Here is a 20498-nt window from a genome sequence, read left to right as displayed (position 1 = left end):
GATTAATCCCTTACTGGTCAAGGACAAATTGATCTGCTGGACTTGTAATTTGAATGTAATTGTAGTGTCTGTTACTTCTGGGTTTAGACTTAGTTGACATTTTTAAATGAAGTGAAGTTATGATCTTTTAGGCCTACAGCCTTTATCCTAAGATTGGCAAAAAGCCTTTCCAATTCTGTTCCTCTGGCAAGATTCTTCTTCACTTCTCAGCAAAACCAGGTGGCAATGAATAGAAGTACCCCTCTGTCTGTTATTCTCTCTTCTGTTTTCTTCTTCTCTACAACAGATGGCAATAGAGAGCCAAATATATCCCCTCCATCCCTTTTTCTTCTTTTGGCAACATGTGACAATATAGAGGGAGTTAAAGCTTGTTTCTGTCACAGCTCTGAAGTATATAATTTTATCTCCCTAATTTCTTGTTTCATCATCTAAGTCCTTTCAGTAAAAGACCACACCTTATGGTTGCTAACCAAACTTTTATCTTATGTGTTTAAGCCACAATCAGGTAAATTACATTTGTTTCATAATCTTAAAATAATTCTGAAAAATCCACATTTCCTCATTGTAAACCTCAAAGTTTTCTAATTTTTCATGTGCAAGCACAAAAACTGAAGGTGATTTTGTCCAGAATTCTTGCTACATGTAATTATAAGGTTTCTCTTTATCACATGTAGTATTTTCCTCTATGGAAATTAGTTTTATTTTTCCCTGAAAGGTGATAGCTCTCCCTGGATATGATTATCTGAGATGGTTCATACTCATACCGTGTTATATTTGATACAGCATCCTCATAGCCTCCAACTATATTTACACAATTTCTTGATAGACTAAGGACATAAAAAAAATCTTATCTACATAGAGTTGGGAACTTTCAGTCTTGGTGATTGCCCTGAAGCCATGCAAGTAATCATACCCTTCCCTAATGGTCCAACATATTTTCATGTAGAAATGCGAGGAACCATATCAACCTGAGCAGTACCTGGAATAGTCTTGTCCTATCCTTTCTATGCTATGCCTAAATAAACCTTAACTTTCATTTCTTCCTAGCATCAAACCTGAAATAATAGGGTACTCTCTGAGTATGCTAATTTGTGGCTATCTTCACACCCTGTACATGATATGATGGATGCATAAAGACACATATACCTCTGTCATCTCCCCACCCCCCCCACCCTGACTTTTTCTGTGATATCGTCTTCCATTTGAATGTAAGCTCCTTGAGAGCAGGGACTCTTGCTTCTTTGTGTGTATATATCCTCAATGCTCACAATGTTTGCCAAGTAGTAATCACTTATTAAATGCTTTATCATCTATCTATCTATCTATCTATCTATCTATCTATCTATCTATCATCTATCTATCTATCATCTATCTACCTATCACACACCTATGTCTATCAAAAGAACATGGATAACTCTTGAGGTTCTTTCCTCCCTTCCCCAACTCTAAATTGTACTGGATATGTTAGTGCCATGTAGAAATCACATGGAAAATTATATATAGAATTTTGTGATTTATGATGCTTTTAAAATTTCATCTGAAAAGTCCTTCAGAATGATGAAAACATAAGCACACAAACAGAAAATTGGATAAAGGAGTTATCTTGGGGTGGCTAGGTGGCGTAGTGGATAAAGCACCAGTCCTGGAGTCAGGAGTACCTGGGTTCAAATCTGGTCTCAGACACTTAATAATTACGTAGCCATGTGGCCTTGGGCAAGCCACTTAACCCCGTTTGCCTTGCAAAAAAAACCCTAATTAAAGGAGTTATCTTCAATTTACAAAAAAATTAAAGCTAAATTTTTACTTTAAACATAGAAAGGGGCTATATTAATTGCCAATTGTTGGGGTTTACTACTGGGACTTGTGGGAAATGCTTTATTATATTGCAAATGAAGATTGTTTGAGGCCAGAATGTTTCCCTGACTACAGTATTCTAGAATTTCTGGAGATAGCACCATGAAATCTATTTTTCTCTCTCTTTCTTTGGTTATATTTACTATCAATGATTCAAATTTTTCTAATTTTTAAAATTATTATATTTTGTGGATTCTTCCAGGTCCTGAGCTAAAGCATTATTGTCCAGAATTCTCTGTTTTGAGGCCACCTAAGTTTGTGTTACCTGTTTGTGTTCTGGTTTCACTCAGATTTTATTGAATGTTTGCATTTACTCATAAGTATCTCAATCTATATGACTTTCAAACTGCCCTCTCCTCAAAATTGTTTAGCTGTGTACATGTAGTTTATGAGTTGTGCTTTTCTAAGTTTTATGTAATAGTAACTTTTCAGAGTTTAGACAAGAGGAAACCTTACTTCCTTTCTAGTTCACTCTCTTGACCCAATAAATTTCTTTCTAAAACTATTTCATATAATGAGGACTGATTTCATAAACAGCTAACTCAAGGAGTTAAATCTGAAACCTCTCTGAGACATTAGAAAATGAATAAATCTTTTGTGATTTTAGGATTAAGCATGGGCAGGACCCAACTAGGACCCAAGGATCACATCAAATGTAGTAAGAATCTTGTGAATCCCTCAGATTCAGGTTGGACCTAGTCCAGACCCTGACTCCTGGTGTCCAGAAAATGAAGAACTATGTTCTGCTTTAGCCCAGGGAAAGATTTGGATGGAGTTAGAATTAGCCCATACTGCTCTGATTAGACAAATGAGTAATCCCCTTGAAGTGATCACTCAGGGATTTGGTAAAAAGTTGCTAAAAAATTATTTAAAATTAGACTGGAGATTCTTTGGTAGAACTTTCTTTTTGTCTTTCTCCTTTTATTTTTCTTCCTGTTTTTCTCCACAATTCTCCTGAGATACCTGGCCTGTATCTGGCCAGTAGTTGTCCAGATAATCTGGTGAACACGGGTCACCCATAAAGACTGCTGTAAAGAAATGCAGAAAGGGAGCTTAGAAGCACGAGGAAGACTAATAAAGTCTCATAATTGAATCAACTCTCCAAATTAACTTATCCATAATATTGTGCAGGAACCTACTTCCACCAACCTGAATTAGTGGGAGATATAAAAGAAAACTATGATATTCTTTCTCTCCTCCTTCATAACTCTAGCTAGCCTGGATTAGCAGAGATTAAGAAGGACCCCCCCCCATTTGTAGAATCTTATGGTATAATAAAATAGAAATTAAAAATTTGTAACTGAAATAAATGTATGTTTACTTTAAATTTCCAAATTATGGTTTTAAGGCTTTTGTAGTTACTAAAAACATCTTAGAAATTTTTGAAGGTTTGCAGTTAGAAGTAATGTTAAATGCAAACAGCACAGCCTTCTCTCTTTCTTGAAGTTTCATCTACTAGAAAATAAGCAGGTGACTGAAGTCAAATTTAAACTCAGGTCTTCCTAATTTCAGGCCTAGTTCTATATCCCCTATATGGCCTAGCTTCCAGAAGAGCACTTGGAGATGTTTTATATATATGCAAAGTATGAGCTCTACTACTGAGCTACATTCCCACCATCCTCATATATTCTTATGTTTGCTTAATGTTAATGATTACTGCAACATAAGAAAAACAATAATAAACTAACGAGAAGCTATGATTAGTGCAATTTTACTAGTTCAGTCTGGGGACTCTCTTTTGATATTGTTTTGAGTCTTGATTTCAGATATGAATGTCTGAATTTTCATTAAGTCAATTCATGGGATATGTCATATGCTATCCAAAAGGTGTATGGTCTGTGAATTGCTATTGGTGGATATCTGTGCTTGGGAAAGTTGAAGAGACGGCTTTGTACAGGTGGAGGTAAGATGCTCTTAAACTACTTTCCTCTTTGGACTACTTCCTTTCTGAACAGGAAATTTTCCTACCTGATTAATTCTGAAAGTATCTTTAATACCCTATGAATAATGTGAAGCTTTTCTATATGATTGATTGATAATTGGGACCTTTACCTGGAATCAAATAGAACTAAGGAAGTTTAACCCTGTAATGCTTATGTCAAATCAGTCTGTGCCCTTCAGAGATAAGGAGGAATAGTCTTGATATTGTTACAAACATGTTGCTCCTTTTTCCTTCCATAGAAAATTTCTAAAATCAGCACAGTTTTTGTTGTTATAATACTAACCATATTAATTAATAGCTTAAAACTTATAGTAGGATGCTAGTATGAGAGAAAACTTGTGTTTTTAATCTGAATCTGTGGTCAACTTCATAGCCTATGTTGTTATCGTTGAGTTGTTTTTCAATAGTGTCCAACAATTAGTGACTCCATTTTTTTAAAGATACAGGAGTAGTTTGCTATTTTCTTCTCCAACTCATTTTACAGGTATGGAAACCAAGGAGGCAAACTGCATTAAGTGACTTGTCTGAGGTCACACAGCTAATAAGAGTCTGAGAGTGGATTTGAATTCAGTTCCTCCTAACTCTAGGGAAGATCTAAACTAGCCTGTTCATATCTTTGCAAGAAGGTAAAATGAATTCTTAGGCTAGCCACCCCTTGTTAATGGTTATTTTATCCTATTCAAGATTAGGTTCTTAAAATATCTCATTCTATCATGATAGTTTGGGGATAACATATCCTCAAAAGGGATAGAATAAAGATGTAAAAGTTTTAAATTTTAATAAAGTAGTAGACTTTGAGAAAGCTTCAGGATTATATATGGATTTAATATATATCCATATATGTTTATAAGAATGTATGTGTGTGTATATTTGGTTTCCAAATGTTTCTAATGGATATTCAGACTTTGAGTATGTTTAGTAATAAGTTCTCAAAACTGGATTAAATATTTTACATGTAAAATTGCATTAATAATTATAGAGATCTTTGAAATCATGATATTTTTAAACCTGTTTTGAAGTCTCTCTCTGATAATATAAAGAGACAGAAGGGGCCATTTTATGTCTTTTTTTTTTAAGATTCTTTCTTCAGTCTGTTGATGATATTTTTCAAATTAGGTGGGTAAAGATAGAAAGAGAAAGCATTATGCAAAAATTGAAATTCTCTCAACTTTCAAGTGAATTATGGGTCTTTAATTTGATGTTCTTAAATTCTCTAATTCTGATGTTAATAGTTTAGATCCATAAGTTTTGAGCTGGTTCTCACCACATGAACTAGTTGCTGTTAAATCAAATTTAGGAAGTTAGACTACAATGTGGTAAGTCCTGGTTACTGACAGATTTTAGCAAAATTAAATAGGGAATTTCTACTAGTGACTTAGAACAGGAGAAGCATATGTGCTAAGAAGAGTTCCCTTGAGACCTTCCCTGAGAATGAGACTTATTCTAGAATTTCCAAGGGAAGATGCTTCCAAGGATTACATGTGACAGCTGAAACTGAAAATGTAGTTTCTAATTAAATGGATATTGGGAGTGGGTTACCAGGAAAGAGTTGATGTTATTTAATATCGATGATCATTATTCTATTACTTTGGCTTTGTTTATTTCATAGCATTTATGTTTACCTGAAAGTAAGGCAAATCCAAATTCCTTTTATTAACTGTTCAGGAATCAGGTCATTCCTTCTGTAATTTTTTTTGTTAATTGACAGCCTGTTTTCTGTTTTTATTGACCTTGCTTGATTAAAATTTGATTTATATAATAATTATGTTTATGTTAACTGTTTGACATTTCTCAAGTAGAAGGGAAGTTTGAGTTTCCTAAAATGATTTAGTTATCTGTCAGCTATCCTAGTTAAATAGTGGTTATATAAATCTTCCTTTTCAAATCAATCTAAGTAATTTAATCTTTAACCAAACTTAGTTGAGATATAAAGTTTGTTTAGCAAGATTTATTTCCTTATTGTATATATGAAATTATAATTCTGTCTAAAAAGTTTTTTCAACTTTGTAACATTGAAAGAAACATGAGATTAAGACTTTTTTCTGATACTTATATCCACAGTCTACTTGTTTCCTAGTAAAAGTCCCTTTATTTACAGTACCTCTTGTTGTTCAGTTGTTTTCAGTCATGTCCAACTTCTTGTAACTCCATTTGAGGTTTTCTTGCAAAGATACTGGAATGGTTTCCATCTCCAGCTCATTTTACAAATAAGGAAACAAGGCACAGGGTTAGGTGACTTGTCCAGGGTCCCACAGTTCCTAAGTGTCTGAGCCCAGATTTGAACTTCAGATGAATATTCCTGACTCCAGGTCCAGCATTGTAGTCATCTATCCCTCTGACTGTGAACTGTTGGGAAAAGGTTTTGTTTTTTAATCAATTTGGCTACTACCTTCCTTAAAGGTATTTAATCAAGCTCTAGATGAGATAGGTTTTGAGTAGGATTCCATTGAGCTGGGTTATTATAGTGACTTCTTTTGATATCATAATCCAATTTTTATTTTTCTATACTTCTACTACTACTAGCATGAGACTGTTGGGTTTTAATTAACTTAAAAGAAAGAATGATTGTGGGAAATTCTTTATTATTTTGTTTGGAAAAATATTAATTATTTTTGTGTATAGAGATTGTTTAACCCCAAAATGTCTCCCTAATCTTAGTAACTCCAGGAATGCTAGTGAAGAATAAGAAGAATAAGCTGGATTCACATAAAACACCATGGACCTGTTTTGGATCCACCCAAGCTTGTGTTTGGGCTTTATTCAAATGTTAATGACTTTATATTTATTCATGTCCATCTCAATCTTCCTGGCTTTGTGTGATTCTTGTGATGATATTGTCTAAATCTGATATAATATAAAACTTCCAGAGCCTGGTTGAGTGGGACACATCCTTTATGACTCACTTTCCTCAACCAAATGATCTAATCGATGTCTTTCTAAAACTAATTCAGATTTTGGGCTTTGTTTTCATGAAGAACAGACTTTAAGAAGCTTCATTAAAGAATTAGATGAGACAATTAATGCTGAAAAGAACAGGTTTTTGAATTTGATGATTTAAGGGAAGATGACTAAAAACACACAAGCCAGCAAGGCAAGGACAAGAGAAGAATACTATAATGATCTATTTATCCATCCCTCCCCCAACTATGACCAGGGCCAATATCTCCAAAGCAGAATTGGGAAGGGGCAGGGAAGTCCTACAACCAAGGAGCCACAGGGATTATATTCAGTCCTGGTCTCTCCTCAGCTCTAGTTATCAACTGTTTTTAGGGCATTTCTAACTGGATATCCATGAAATATCTCAAATTCTAAAGCTGAAATTAAGTCAGAAGCTAAACTCATTAACTTTTCCTTTCCCTTTCAAGTCCTTCTCTTTTCTGAATTTCCTTATATCTGTGAAGATCACTATGATTCTCCCAGTCACCAAAATTCACAATTTTTTAACTCATCTTTTCATTCCCCCCTTATCTAATCAGTTGCCAAGACTTGTCTATTTGACCTCTAGGACAAAGCTTGTACTGAACTCCATCTCTTACCTGGACTATTTGAATAATGTCCTAATTGTTTTCCCTTCCTAAAATCTTTCCCTTCTCCAACCCATTCTCTATAAAACTGCTAAAGTAATTTTCCTAATGAACAGAACAGACCATGCTCAGTAAATTCTACTGGGTCCTAATTTCCTCTAAAGTTTCAGATTTCTGTCTGGTACTTAAAACCCTTTATAATCTGGCTCTAACCCATATTTCCAGCCTTATTATATATTTCTCCTCTTTTCACTCTCTAGGGTCCAGTTAAACTAGTCTTGCTATTCCTCACATATAACATTCCATCTCTCATCTCAATGGCTTTGTATAAGTTATCCCAAAGCATTTCCTCCTTACCTCCTCATCTTAGAATCCTAAAGCTAAGCTCACACATAACCTCTTACTTGGAAACTTTCCTTTTCTCCTCAGTTATTTTTATAATCATGTTGTATTTATTTTGTATTGGCTTGTCTGGTGTCATAGTAGATAGAGTGCCTAGGCCAAGAAGACATATCTTCCTGAGTTCAAATCTGACTTTAGATACTTACTAGTTGTGTGATCCTGGGACAAATAACTCAACATTCAGATTGCCTCAGTTTCCTCACCTATAAAATGAACTGTATTCAGAAGTAGACCACTCCAGAAACTTTAAGCAGATAACCCCAAATGGCATCATGAAGGGTCATGTAAACTAAAACAACTAAACAGTAGTATTTTTGTTTATAAGTTGCTTCATGTGAAAGAATAGAAACTTTTCATTTTTGTCTTTGTGTTAATATGTATTTCATTCTGATCCCCCAACCATCCACTTCCTTCTAATTAATATAGTAAAAAAGTTTATAATCAATTAATATAAGATAACTATAATAGGAAATAAGATCACAAACGGGAACCTAGAAAACACTTGTAGACTGTCCCATAAATTAAGGGAGTATAACAATTACTTGCCTACTGTCTTGTAAATTAAGGGAACATTGGGGCCTCTAGAAACTATCTCATATATTAACTAAAGCCACATTCTAATAGTCTGTGCTAAATTAGGAGAAGCTGGCTAGACCTTACTATAAGGACCCCTCAGTCCCTCTAAGAATTTCTTCATGCATTTTAAGGAAAAATTAGCCTAATTTTTATTGGAAAGGGGGTTAAAATATTGCTCCTATCACTCTCCATCTTGGAGTGATAAGTTTCTTAAGGACTTCTAGAGGATCTTCCACCACTTAAAAGACTTTAGGACTATTATTATTATTATTGGTCAGCCTGGACCTCCAGTATTCAAGAAAATATAGGCAGAATTAGAGAAAGAAAAAACAAAACAAAAGAAATCAGAAACATAACAAAAAACAAAATAAGCAATTCTAACTCTCTCGCTGGAGGAGGGACTGAATCTGGAAAAGTCACAGGGACAACCAGACCCTGAGTCTAAATGATCAAGTCTGTCTGGCAGAGAATGCCAAATCTTTGTAGTTCTAAATGTATTTTTCTTACTAGAATTTAATCAGGAACAGTACCAGGAACATCAAGGTTACAACAAAGAGGATGATATTTCCTGCATAGTTCCTGATCCTTATCACTGGTTAGGAAGAATCTCCTTGAATTTCCACTCACCTTGTGTTTCCTGTCCTAGTAGTCAGCACTCCTCCCACACGATCAGTCCTGAAGGATATCTTCCCTTCTTCTGTGGGGGCTTTATTGCAACCTGTCTCTTATTACCATAAGCAATCTTTCTCCCAACAATAGCATCCCCTGATCTTCCAAATTTTCCCTAGGGAGGATTTATACAATGACCCCTGGCATCACTTGTGGAGCAGCTGCTCAGTTTTATATTATAGTAAATAGTGTACTAAAGTGAACCTTTTGTCACTGCCCATGCCAGTGCTCACTCTTCTGCCACTGGGCTATCTTTGCTTCTGGGAACTGTAAAATTGAATAATTTAGGGTTAAAATAAAATGACAGAAAATATAGGTTAGACATGAAGTTTATTCTCTAGGATTTAACACAAAAAAACCTATAGATGGAGGTCATCTATCCCAGATGACCAGAGAGAGAGAGAGAGAGAGAGAGAATTTTATACATTATATACATAAATTATACATGGGGGAATTTTATACATTAAAAAGAACAAGAGGAGCATTAAAATCTCTGGTGGCTAGTGAATCAAGTTACACATTTGTTCACAAATATGTCATCTTTTCATTGCATAGAGAAATGGCTATCTATTTTGTACCTGATTTAATATTTAACAAATACCAAAAGCCTATGTGGAGTCTCACAAAGTTAACTAGTCAGGTTTCTCAAATTCTAATCATCTATCTTCCTGTAATTATTAGAACTGTTAACAATAGGGGTGATAGAAATTCCAAACTATTAATCCTTAGTTACAAATTGAGAATTTAGATTTTAGCCAGTAAAAAAGTCTGTAAAAATTATTAATTTTGAAGGAGTCAACCCACTGTCCTGCCACTAGAGCCTATGTCTCTGCTCACTGACCACCACATGCCTGGTATTCAAAAGCTGGGTATGATCATACACAATTATAGGATTTAGGACTACCAGTTCAGCTTCATTGTCATTTCTAAAAGGCCATTCAAAACCAAAAACTTTGTGTAATTATGATTCTCTTAGATTTGGAAAAGGCCTTTCTTTTTTTCCTGGAAGCCTCCCCACTCATCCACCCGTTTCCCTGGGCAAATTGTCTGATGATAATCATTAGCAATACAAAAGCATCTAATCCCAGCAAGGCAAAGCACTACTGGCTGAATTTGTCCTTTTCTAAGGAGGGGAATTAGCAGAATTTGAAGAAAGTTTAAATTACTAATCTTTAATACTCTACAGAGATGGAAGACTTAAAACATAGGTTAATATGGTTATCTTCTTAAGGATAAAGATATTATTTGCGTTATGTTCTTGCCAATGACCATGGGAAGTTTGCTTTCCAATCTCTTAGGAATGAAAAGTAGATTACAGGAAACAACTATCCAGGTATTACCAAAAGTGCCACTAGAAACATAAAGGCTAATCAAGGCTCTGAATTGCTCATCCTACTTCAACTGAACTCAGTGTTTTCTAGTTTCTCATGACTATTCAAGTGTTTCGTACTGAGCCTCTTTGACTCAGGCCAGTTCCCTTTTAGTGTAGGTTCAATAATGGAACTAAATTGGATGCTCATTCATCAGTTAACAAAAGGAAGAGAAGACAATTCAGCATAGATAATCATTTGGGAATTCTTAAAACTGATTCAGCTGAATTAAACTCCCATACTGATCCATCAGCCAAGTATCTGAGAGCCCCTCTAACTCCTCTGATGAGGAAGTTATGGTCACTAGTCTGAGGTTTCAATCCCCGGAATCAATCATGTCTAAAGAATGCCTCAAAACTTTCTAAAGAAAAGTAGCCTAACCTGCATGGAAGAAAAGGTTAGGACATCACTCTTAACATACCAGGATCCAGCCCAGGTAATAAAGCACCATGGTTGGTATGGGATAGAGAAGAGGTTAATTGACCCATACACTCTAAACTTTACCAAGAGAAGTTTCAAAGTTGAACTAGTAAAGTATGAGAAATGTAGGGTGTGGAGGGGAGCCTTAGGGAATCCATAACAAAGGGGGAATGGCCCAGCCAATCACAAGACTGGAAAAGTCTTCCCAATGCCATTCCAGGGACACCAAATGACCTAGAGATCTTGACCTAATGCTACTGAGTTTTCCCCAATTAGGTAATTGAATATTAACCTACACACCCCCTATGAGGATTGGGGTTCCTTAGCATGTCATGCATTGGATGATGTGGGGGGGATCATATTAGGGACATATCATGGAATGGGTGGACCTTTTAGATTGTAACTGAAACTCTGAGAGCCTATGAACATCCAAGAGGGAGGGGGAAGAGTTTCTGAGGACAATAAATTGCCTGACTCCTGAGACTAAGGTGTGCCTCACGCCTAGGAGTGTAAGGTGTATATTGCAAGGTTCATGAATAAAATGTACAACTTTCTCTCACTCTAGCAGGTTTTTCTTTTCATTCATTTATAACAAAAGGAAATAGATGCTTAAGAGAATGGAAGATAAGGCACAAAAATATGGGGTTTTATGTATGACTTTATATCCAAACATTTCCTGAAACCTGAATCCTACCTCATCTACAAATAGGCAGAGGGTTAATGAAAGACAGATATAAATGCAAATTAACCCCCTGCCTAAATTTTAGGAATTTAACTAGAGACTGACCCTATGATTGTAAGCATATTTCTTGTCTTAAATATGCTCCCTAATGTCACAGGGGAAGGCAACACATGAACTTTAGGAGGACATTATATTGCTAACTGAATTTAAATGAGCTTTTTAAAAATTTAATATTTATTATCATTTTGTACAATTTTTATACATTAATAAAATATTCTTGTTTAAGAGTAAACAAAAGCTTTTTAACAGTGTTATTCCTTATAGCAGGAGACAGGACCAGACTGGGTCTGCTCCCTGAACGTTCTCAGGAAACCATATGTCAGATGAACGTTTAAGATAAGGATTTCTATATAATACAATTGGCATTTTGATTTTTTTTATAATTACTTTCAAATTGAACTCTTACATCTAGTCTATAAAGGGCATTTATGTGGTACTGTGGTTAGAATTCCAGAAGCCAGGAAGATTCATCTTAGTGAGTATAAACTTGGCATCAATCATTTACTAGCTGTGTGACCTTGGGCAAGCTGCTTTGGTATCGACCAGTTAAAGGAGAGGTCAACTTGGAATACAGTATTCCAAAAGGTAAAGGCTTATAACCAAATATAACAAATCTGGAAAAGTTGAATATAATCCTATAAAAAATAAAATTAACTTTAAGAATATAGTAGATTTCCAAGTATTCCTATTAAAAAGGCAAAAAATTGAGTAGAAATCTTGAAATGTAAATATAAGAGTCAAGAGAAATACTAAAAGGCAAAGACATTTGAATAATTGAAAGGAATGATATGATGATGAATCATTTTAATAAAGGTAAAAGAAACAAATGTCTTCTCTAAACCCTATTAACTTTAGACTCATAGAGCAAAATGAATGAGAAATTCAGAAGGGTCAAGATAGTTATTCTCTTTTTCCTTGGTCTTGAGAAACTAAGAAGGGGAAACAAATTGAGAGGAAAAGGATGAGGAAGGAAAAAAGAATTTACTATCAAATAATAAGGATATATGAAATGAAGAGTATTCAAACATGGAGGAAGAGGAAGAAGAAATAAGCTTCCTATATTCATCTGACCTGGACAAATAAAGATTGAATGCACTGGTATAAATACTTTCTTACAGAGTTGAATGTAGTAACACATTATTCTCAATAGGAAAATAAGTTAGGAAAAAAGATAGGGTGAGATTTAAGATGGAGAGTAATATAAGTGAGAAAGTAATCTTAAAAAATCCACCTTAACATAGATGAAGATACACAATTAATAACTAGAATTGAGAATAGAATGGATTTACCCACAAAATGAAAAAGGATATTAAAAACAGATGATATTAAAAAGTAGTATCTAAGGGCAGCTAGGTGGCACAGTGGATAGAGTACCAGCCCTGGAGTCAGGAGGACCCAAGTTCAAATCCAACTTCAGACACTTAATAATTATCTAGCTTTGTGTCCTTGGACAAGTCACTTAAACTCACTACCATGAAAAAATTGAAAAAAATTTTTAAAAGCAGAATCTAACAGTATGCTATTTATAAGAAAAATTTGAAATAGTTCCACATAGTGTTCAAATGAGTTTCATTTTTATTCATTATCTCTTTTAAAACTACCTCATTGGGTGGCTAGGTGGTGCAGGGGCATTTAGGTGGCACAGGGGCGGCTAGGTGGCGCAGTGGGTAAAGCACCAACCCTGGAGTCAGGAGTACCTGGGTTCAAATCTGGTCTCAGACACTTAATAATTACCTAGCTGTGTGGCCTTGGGAGAGCCACTTAACTCCATTTGCCTTGCAAAAATCCTAAAAAAAAAAAAAAAAGTACCTCATGGGGCAGCTAGATGGCAGAGCATGAGCCCTGGAATCAGGAGTACCTGAGTTCAAACCCAGTCTTAGATTCTTAATAATTGCCTAGCTGTGAGACCTTGGGCAAGTGACTTAGTTCCATTGCCTTAAATTAGAAAAAAAAATTTTTTAATTTAAAAAAAAGTACCTCACTATTTTTGTAACCTTTATCAGATGTTTTTGATGACTCCTGCTTTTTCATATAGTCTGAGGTCTAATAGTGTTATTTTTCCCTTCATCCCTCTTTTTATCATTTTTTTATATCTAGATTTTTACAGTATTTTATTTGCAGTTTTGAATCAATATTCATTAAAATATTGATTTATAGTTCACTTTTTGTACTGTATCCTTCTTTGGTTTAGGTATTAGTAATACATTTTCTTCCTGAAAAGAATCTAGTAAGGTGCTTTTTTTCATTACTTGAGAATAATTTGTGTAGGATTGATATTAGTTGCTCTTTAAAAATTAATAGAATTCTTCAGTTTGTTTTTCCTTTATAGGTAGTTCTCTAACCTTTTTTCTGAAACCATCTTATTTAAGATTTCTATTTAGTATTTTGTTTGGATATATCATATTTTTGAAAAATTTTTTCTCAGTCACAGAAAATTTTGATATTTCTTTTTTCCTTTTTCTGTTTTTTTGATAATTCAATTTTTGTTGCTATTATATTTAATTGTTTTTCTTTATAAAAAATCAGATTAGCAAATGGTTTATCAATTTTGTTATTTTTTAAAGAACCCATTTTTTAGTTGTCATTTCCATAGGTTTTTTAGTTTCCAATTTATACAGTTTTCCTCTAGTTTATAATGTATTCTCTTTTGTGTTTGTATTAGATAAATTTTTTGACTTTCTATTTTTAAAAAATGCATATTCAATTCATTAATTCTTTTTTATATTTTGCTGCTGTATGTTTATATAGATATGGTTTTTCCCCAAAGTACTAGTTTATCTGCATCTCAAAAATATTCTTATGCTGCTTCATAATTATCATTTTATTTCACATAATTCTTTTGGTAAATAGTTCTTTGACCCATTGATTAATCAGGATTTCTTTGTTATTTCTCTATTTGGGTCTGTGCCTTATTATTGCATCATAGTTTGTAATGATGTTTACTTTTTCTGTCATTTTACATGTTTTTGCAATATATCTCTATGCTATGCATGGTCAATTTTGAGAAGTTTTCCAGAATGCTGAAAGATATTTTTATTCTTTCACAGTGTCATTTAGAAGATTCTATAAATCTTTTAGTACTGGTTTCTTTAGCACTCTGTTGAATTCTTGATTTTTCTTTTCTTTATCATTCTATTAGAAATACCCCCAAACTTAGGTTTACTTAACTCATTACTTCCTTCTTCTTTCTTTTTATAGAGTTGGCTACTTCCCCTTTTTTTCTCTCAGCTAACTTTTTGCCCTATTAATTCCTTCATGAATTCTTATAAATCCTCTATTGAAATCTCTTATCTCTGTTGTGTTACTCTCCATCTTATTTTTTCTTTATAAATTTATTTTGTAAGGCATTTGCAGCCCATAAGTTTTAAACTGATATTGTTTGTCATTTATGGTTCCTTTCAGTATATGAAGTTTCCTTGTTTATCTTTATATAGTATTTACATTTATATACACAAAATTTTATTTTTTCTTGTAACATATTTTAAATTCTTATTTTTCCAATATGCATCATTTTATGTATATTAATTTTTCCAGCCTCCAATTTTTATTTTCTTTATGAATTTGTTGATTACATTTCTTGTCATCAACAGGTTGTGGGGTTTAGTTTCTCTTTCAATAATTCTTCTTCATTTTACTGAAGTATCTAATCCATTTAAATTATGAGTTTATATTTTCCTCCATTTGCATCTAACATTTTAATAATTTTTAAAGTTAGAATTTCCTATTCACCCCCTTCTATAAACACAGTACTTTGTCTCTTTAAATCTACTTTAAGTCATTTACACTGTCAACTCTGTTCTATTGGGTCTCTTTTACTTACTCTGAAACTTCCTCTCCTATTTGCTTTCCTTAGGTTTACTTAACTCATTACTTCCTTCTTTCTTTTTATAGAGTTGTCTACTTCCCTTTTTTTCTCTCAGCTAACTTTTTGCCCTATTAATTCCTTTCATGAATTCTTATAAATCCTCTATTTTATTAGGGTCCATTTTCCCCTCATTAACATTATGTTCAGTATTGCAGGGTTGTATACCTACATGTTTTTGCTTTCAAAATACTCTACTTTTTTAAAGTTGGTAACTATTTAATCATGTGTAATCCTAACTGGCTCCTTACATGAATTTTATTCTGTCTTCTTGTACTATTTTTTTCTTTGATCTGGAAGTTCTGGATTTTTGACTCTGATATTCCTGGGAATTTTATTTTAGGATTTATTTTAGAATTATTTTCCCCTCTTAGTTCTTTGGTTCTAAGAGATCTTGGGATATCTCTTTTTGTGATTTCTTGAAACATGATATCTAGGTTCTCTTTTTGAACATGAATTTCAATACAATGATTCTTAGATTTTTCTCCCCACAATTTTTTTCCAAATAAGTTTTGCTATGAGATATTTCACATGTTCTTCAGTTTTCCATCTTTTTATTTTGTTTTATTATTTCTTGTTGTCTCATGGAATCATTGGCTTTCATCTAATCCATTCTAATTGTCATGGAGTTTGTTATTTGGGAAAAGTTTTGTACCTTTTGCAATAAGTTGTTAAATTCCTCTGTAATTTTTTCTCTTCCATGATTCTCATTTCTTTTCCATTTTCCCCCTAAGTACTTTTATTTCATTTATTAAAAACATTTTTTAAATTCTTGTTTTTAACTCTTGGTTCATCTCTTTCAGGAATTTTATTTCTTTTGAATTTGTGTCTTAAGTTTTACCCCCTTCCCTGATGCTATCACTGTATTATTTTTTTTAAATGATGACATCCTTTTTTTGTTTATTTATTTGCTTATTCTTTTGATATACTTTCTGATTGCATATTTTATGTTAGATTCAGTCTTTGTTCACTTTTGAAGGGAATGTTTGGCTATTCCCCCGATTTAGTTTTGGCATATTGTTATATTATTCCAAGTTCTCAGAAACAGTTAAGGCTGAGGACTTGCAAGCTTTCATTGATCCCAAAATAGTCTGACCCAGAACAAAAACTGATTTTTTCCTCTTCTGAGCTCTGAAAGTTTCTGAATGAGTATGAGTTTGAGCAATAGTAGACATCTGCTGAACTCAACCACTGTCAGACATCTGGAAAACTCTGCTGGTTCAAAACTGCAAGCTTTCCATTGACTCATTGCTATGGGACTTCTTTCCTGGTTCTTTCTCTGCATATCTCCAATTGGTCTAGAAGCTGGACCTGAGACCTTGCTCTATTCCTGGTATCTGAGCCATAACTGTTATTTGTTTTTAATGTATTCCTTGCTTGATGTACAACCTATTGTTTGAGATTGCTTCCTACCCTAGTCTGCCACACTTGACACCAGCTCCCATTCTCTGATCACCCTGGATCTATGACTTGGAACTTGGTCATTAGAAATAGAGTTGACAGTTGGCATCTATTTCTGCACCTTGGACAAGGTCAGGACTTAAATCTGGATCTGGGATCTCTTTTTTGCCTGAATGCATAGTCTTATGCTATAATATTCCCTGCTGTGCAGTCTTGGACAGATCCCTGTCCCCAGTGTTCATAAATATCTCTGTCTATATTCCTATACCATCTTACTCTGGAAAAATAAAATGTAATTTATTTTTTTTTTGATTTACTGATCTGGATTTAATGTGTCTTATTTTCTAAATCTGTTTTAAGTTTTTTTTTCTGGTAAGAGAAGTTCATTGTACTTTTTTTTCTGCTAGTCAGCCATATTTTATTACTGTCTTCCCTTTTAGTTTATCTGCTTGCGATTATAAGGAAATTAACTGAGTTTTCCTGCTCCTGAGATCTTTGAAAATTTCAGTCTTTTCCCCTTATATTTCACTATTGTTTACTTTTCGAATCCTTCTCTTGTATTTGTTTCCCTAGGGGCTGTACCTCAAAGCTGACTCAAATTCCTTTCACATTGTGCAACTTGCATATGATCAGATTCATTTTCTTCCCCAAGTGAATTCTGAGGGGAATCTATCATATCTGAATACTTAGTGGATTATCATACAGTTATGCCATGTCCTACCCCAGTTTCTTTTATTCCTTAGTTCTCTAATTCAGAGAACTTGTAACATGTTTCAAGGCTTCCTCATCGGGACAAGTCTTGATTTTCTGAAGCATTGAGGGGTACGGAGTGAGGTGGTGGTAGGGGGAGAAAGGAGGTAGGCTATCAACCTGTAGGTTGACTAGTTCAGACAGTTTATTAATGAGTAGTGGGGGGAAAGTGCTAAATTAGCACATGAAGGAGTAGGTATTAGTCATCTCTGTTGTTAGTCTGCAGTATTGTTACCTTGTTATAATTCTAAGTGTTCATTGAGGAAGTTGAAATTTATCTGATCTGTAAAATAACTTGGTTGGAAAAGTTTGAGAGATCATTAAAATTCAAAAGCAATCTTGTTGGTCAAGTAAATTTCATGCACTCTTGTATTTCCTTGTATCTTCTAATTAAAACTCTGGTTTTGGTTGCTTTTTGGATGAAAGGGTTTCCTTGTAAGTTATAATTTGAGATGGGTGTTTTTTGGTTTAACTAGCATTTGGTGAAAAAGAGTAAAGATAACATAGAGTGAGATTATCTTCACTTTTTAAGAGATAGTGGCTAGGAAAAAATTTTTTGAACCATAAAAAAAAACTTCTCTCTACACCAGCAATATTTAGGGGGCTTGATAGATGTAATTTGAATCTGGTACCACTCCCTCAGAGAAGAACAGAGCCAGTCTCATGGACTCATACTTTTTCCTTCAAAACAGGAATCATACATTCCCTTGGTGAATAGTGGGCAAGATTCCAGAGATCTCTTCCATGCCTACCTTTAAAGTGCCTCTTGTATATATGCATCTTACAAGAGCAGTCTGTACCTAACATCACATTAAAAAATATGAAAGTTGAGCATGCAAACAAAACCATTGTAACCAAGATCAAAAGAAATTAGTAAATTGGAAAACAATTTTTACACTAGTATTTCTGATAAAGTCTCATTTCTAAAATGTACAGAGAATTGAATCTAATTTATAAAACAAACAAGTCATTACCCAATTGGCAAATGGTCAAAGGATATGTAATGACAATTACTTATGAGGAAATCAAAGCTATTCATAGTCATATGAAAAACTGCTCTAAATCATTATTGATTAGAGAAATGCAAATTAAAGCAGCTCTGAAGTATCATCTCATACCTATCAGATTGGCCAATATGACCAGAAAGGACAATGTTCAATGATGGAAGGGATGTGCGAAATCTGGGACACTACACTAATACGTTATTGGTGGAGCTATGAACTCATCCAACCTTTCTGAAGATCAATCTGGAATTGTGCCCAAAAAGCAATAAAAATGTGCATGCTCTTTGATCCAGCAATACCACTACTGGGTCTATATTCTGAAAAGATCATGAAAAAAATGGTAAAAACATCACTTATACAAAAATATTTATATCAGCCCTGTTTGTGATGGCAAAGAATTGAAAATTGAGTGAATTGAAATTGAGTGAATGTCCATCAATTGGGGAATGGCTGAACAATTGTGAAACACTATTGTTCTATAGAAACCGAGAGGGATGGGATTTCAGAGAAACCTGAAAAGACTTGCATGAACTGATGCTGAGCAAGATGAGCAGTACCAGAATATATAAATGTGGGAGAATACCACCTGTATCCAGAGAAAGAACTGTGGAGTTTAAACAAAGACTAATGTCTATTAACATCATTTTTTTTGAAAAAAGTGTCTTATGTACAACATAATTTTGCTATCTCTAATATTTTATTTTCTCCTCAAAGATATGATTTCTCTCTCAACTCACTCAATTTTGATCAACGTATAGCATGGAAATAACGTAATGACTATCAGACTACCCTCTGTGATGGGATGAGGGAGGGGAGGGAGGGTGGGGGAAAAATTGTAAAATTCAAAACTTTACAAAAAATGATAGGTAGAGGAGTGGCTAGGTGGCACAGTGGATAGAGCACCAGCTTTGGAGTCAGTATTGCCTGAGTTCAGGTCAACCTCAGACACTTGGTAATTGCCTAGCTATGTGGCCTTGGGCAAGCCACTTAACCCCATTTGCCTTGCAAAAACTAAAAAAAAAAAAAAAAAGATAAGTAGAGATTACTATAATTGGAAAACTAATAAAATATTAAAAAGAGAAAGTTGTACATGACAGAACTTTTCAACTTCACATATACTCTGTTTTATCATGTAAATGGAAATTGTGTGTGTATGTGTATGTGTGTGTAAAAGAAAAGGATGATTTTTACATCAGAAATTTTTAAAATGAATAAGTATCTTCACTTATAAAATGAAGCAGTTGGAATAAATTTGTGATTCCTCATATTCTTATATTGTTCCTCTAATATTTCTTAACTTTTCAAAGCACACATTTTTACTTTAATTTTTTAAGTGGTCAAGCTTTCATGAATAATATGTCCAAAGGGCAGAGAAAATTATGCTTTCTGAACTCTTTATCTGTAAACAATAATATAAAATAGTAATGTAAAAGAAAAGAAAGATTTATTTAGATATAAACAATGCAAAATAGTATTCTAGACAAGAATCATAAAATCCAATAGTCTAATAAATCTAACTGACAAGTCTTACCTTATTGCTAAATGATTGCTAGAAAGAAAAACCTTTGATATTTCTATATTGTCAAATGTATTCTGTTCAGTTTCAAGTCTACTGTGATTTTCATGAATATCATCTTCTTTCTTAATAACCTGTATTTGAAGGGACTTCTCCAAGGATTAAAATTCTCATATTTATGTGATTTTTCCTTAGACTTTAGAAGAGCTTTGTTTTCCCATAGCATTTATGGATCTATATTGGCTTATTAGGAGGAATTGTGGTAAAGTGAATAAATAACTATCCTTGGAGCCAAGAAACCTGAAATTTAAGCTGTGTTGACTATTGTTTCCAAATCATTTAACCTCTTAATGTAGTGATCAACTCACTAAGACTGTCATATTTCTTCATTAGTTAGCATCATGTGTCTTGATTATTTAAAATTTGAACAGATATGATGAATTTGCAATGGTACTGAATTCAGAAA

The 20498-nt window shown here is 33.7% G+C and overlaps 1 long non-coding RNA gene across 11 annotated transcripts in view; it reads right to left on the bottom strand.

Moving 5' to 3' along the window:
• Window positions 1-19336, bottom strand: part of LOC141499891 (uncharacterized) — a 49036-nt gene extending 29700 nt beyond the window's left edge. For 10 of the 11 annotated variants that reach the window (XR_012471785.1, XR_012471784.1, XR_012471786.1 and 7 more), the window contains exon 1: window positions 5898-19336. This is a non-coding gene — a long non-coding RNA (uncharacterized LOC141499891). The remainder of the gene's footprint in view (window positions 1-5897) is intronic. The other variant, XR_012471792.1, reaches the window with a different exon arrangement.
• Window positions 19337-20498: the final 1162 nt, after the last annotated feature.

Source organism: Macrotis lagotis, chromosome X (assembly GCF_037893015.1).
Source record: "Macrotis lagotis isolate mMagLag1 chromosome X, bilby.v1.9.chrom.fasta, whole genome shotgun sequence".
Classification (NCBI taxonomy): Eukaryota; Metazoa; Chordata; class Mammalia; order Peramelemorphia; family Peramelidae; genus Macrotis; species Macrotis lagotis.
This window is presented reverse-complemented; position numbering and strand designations above follow the sequence as displayed.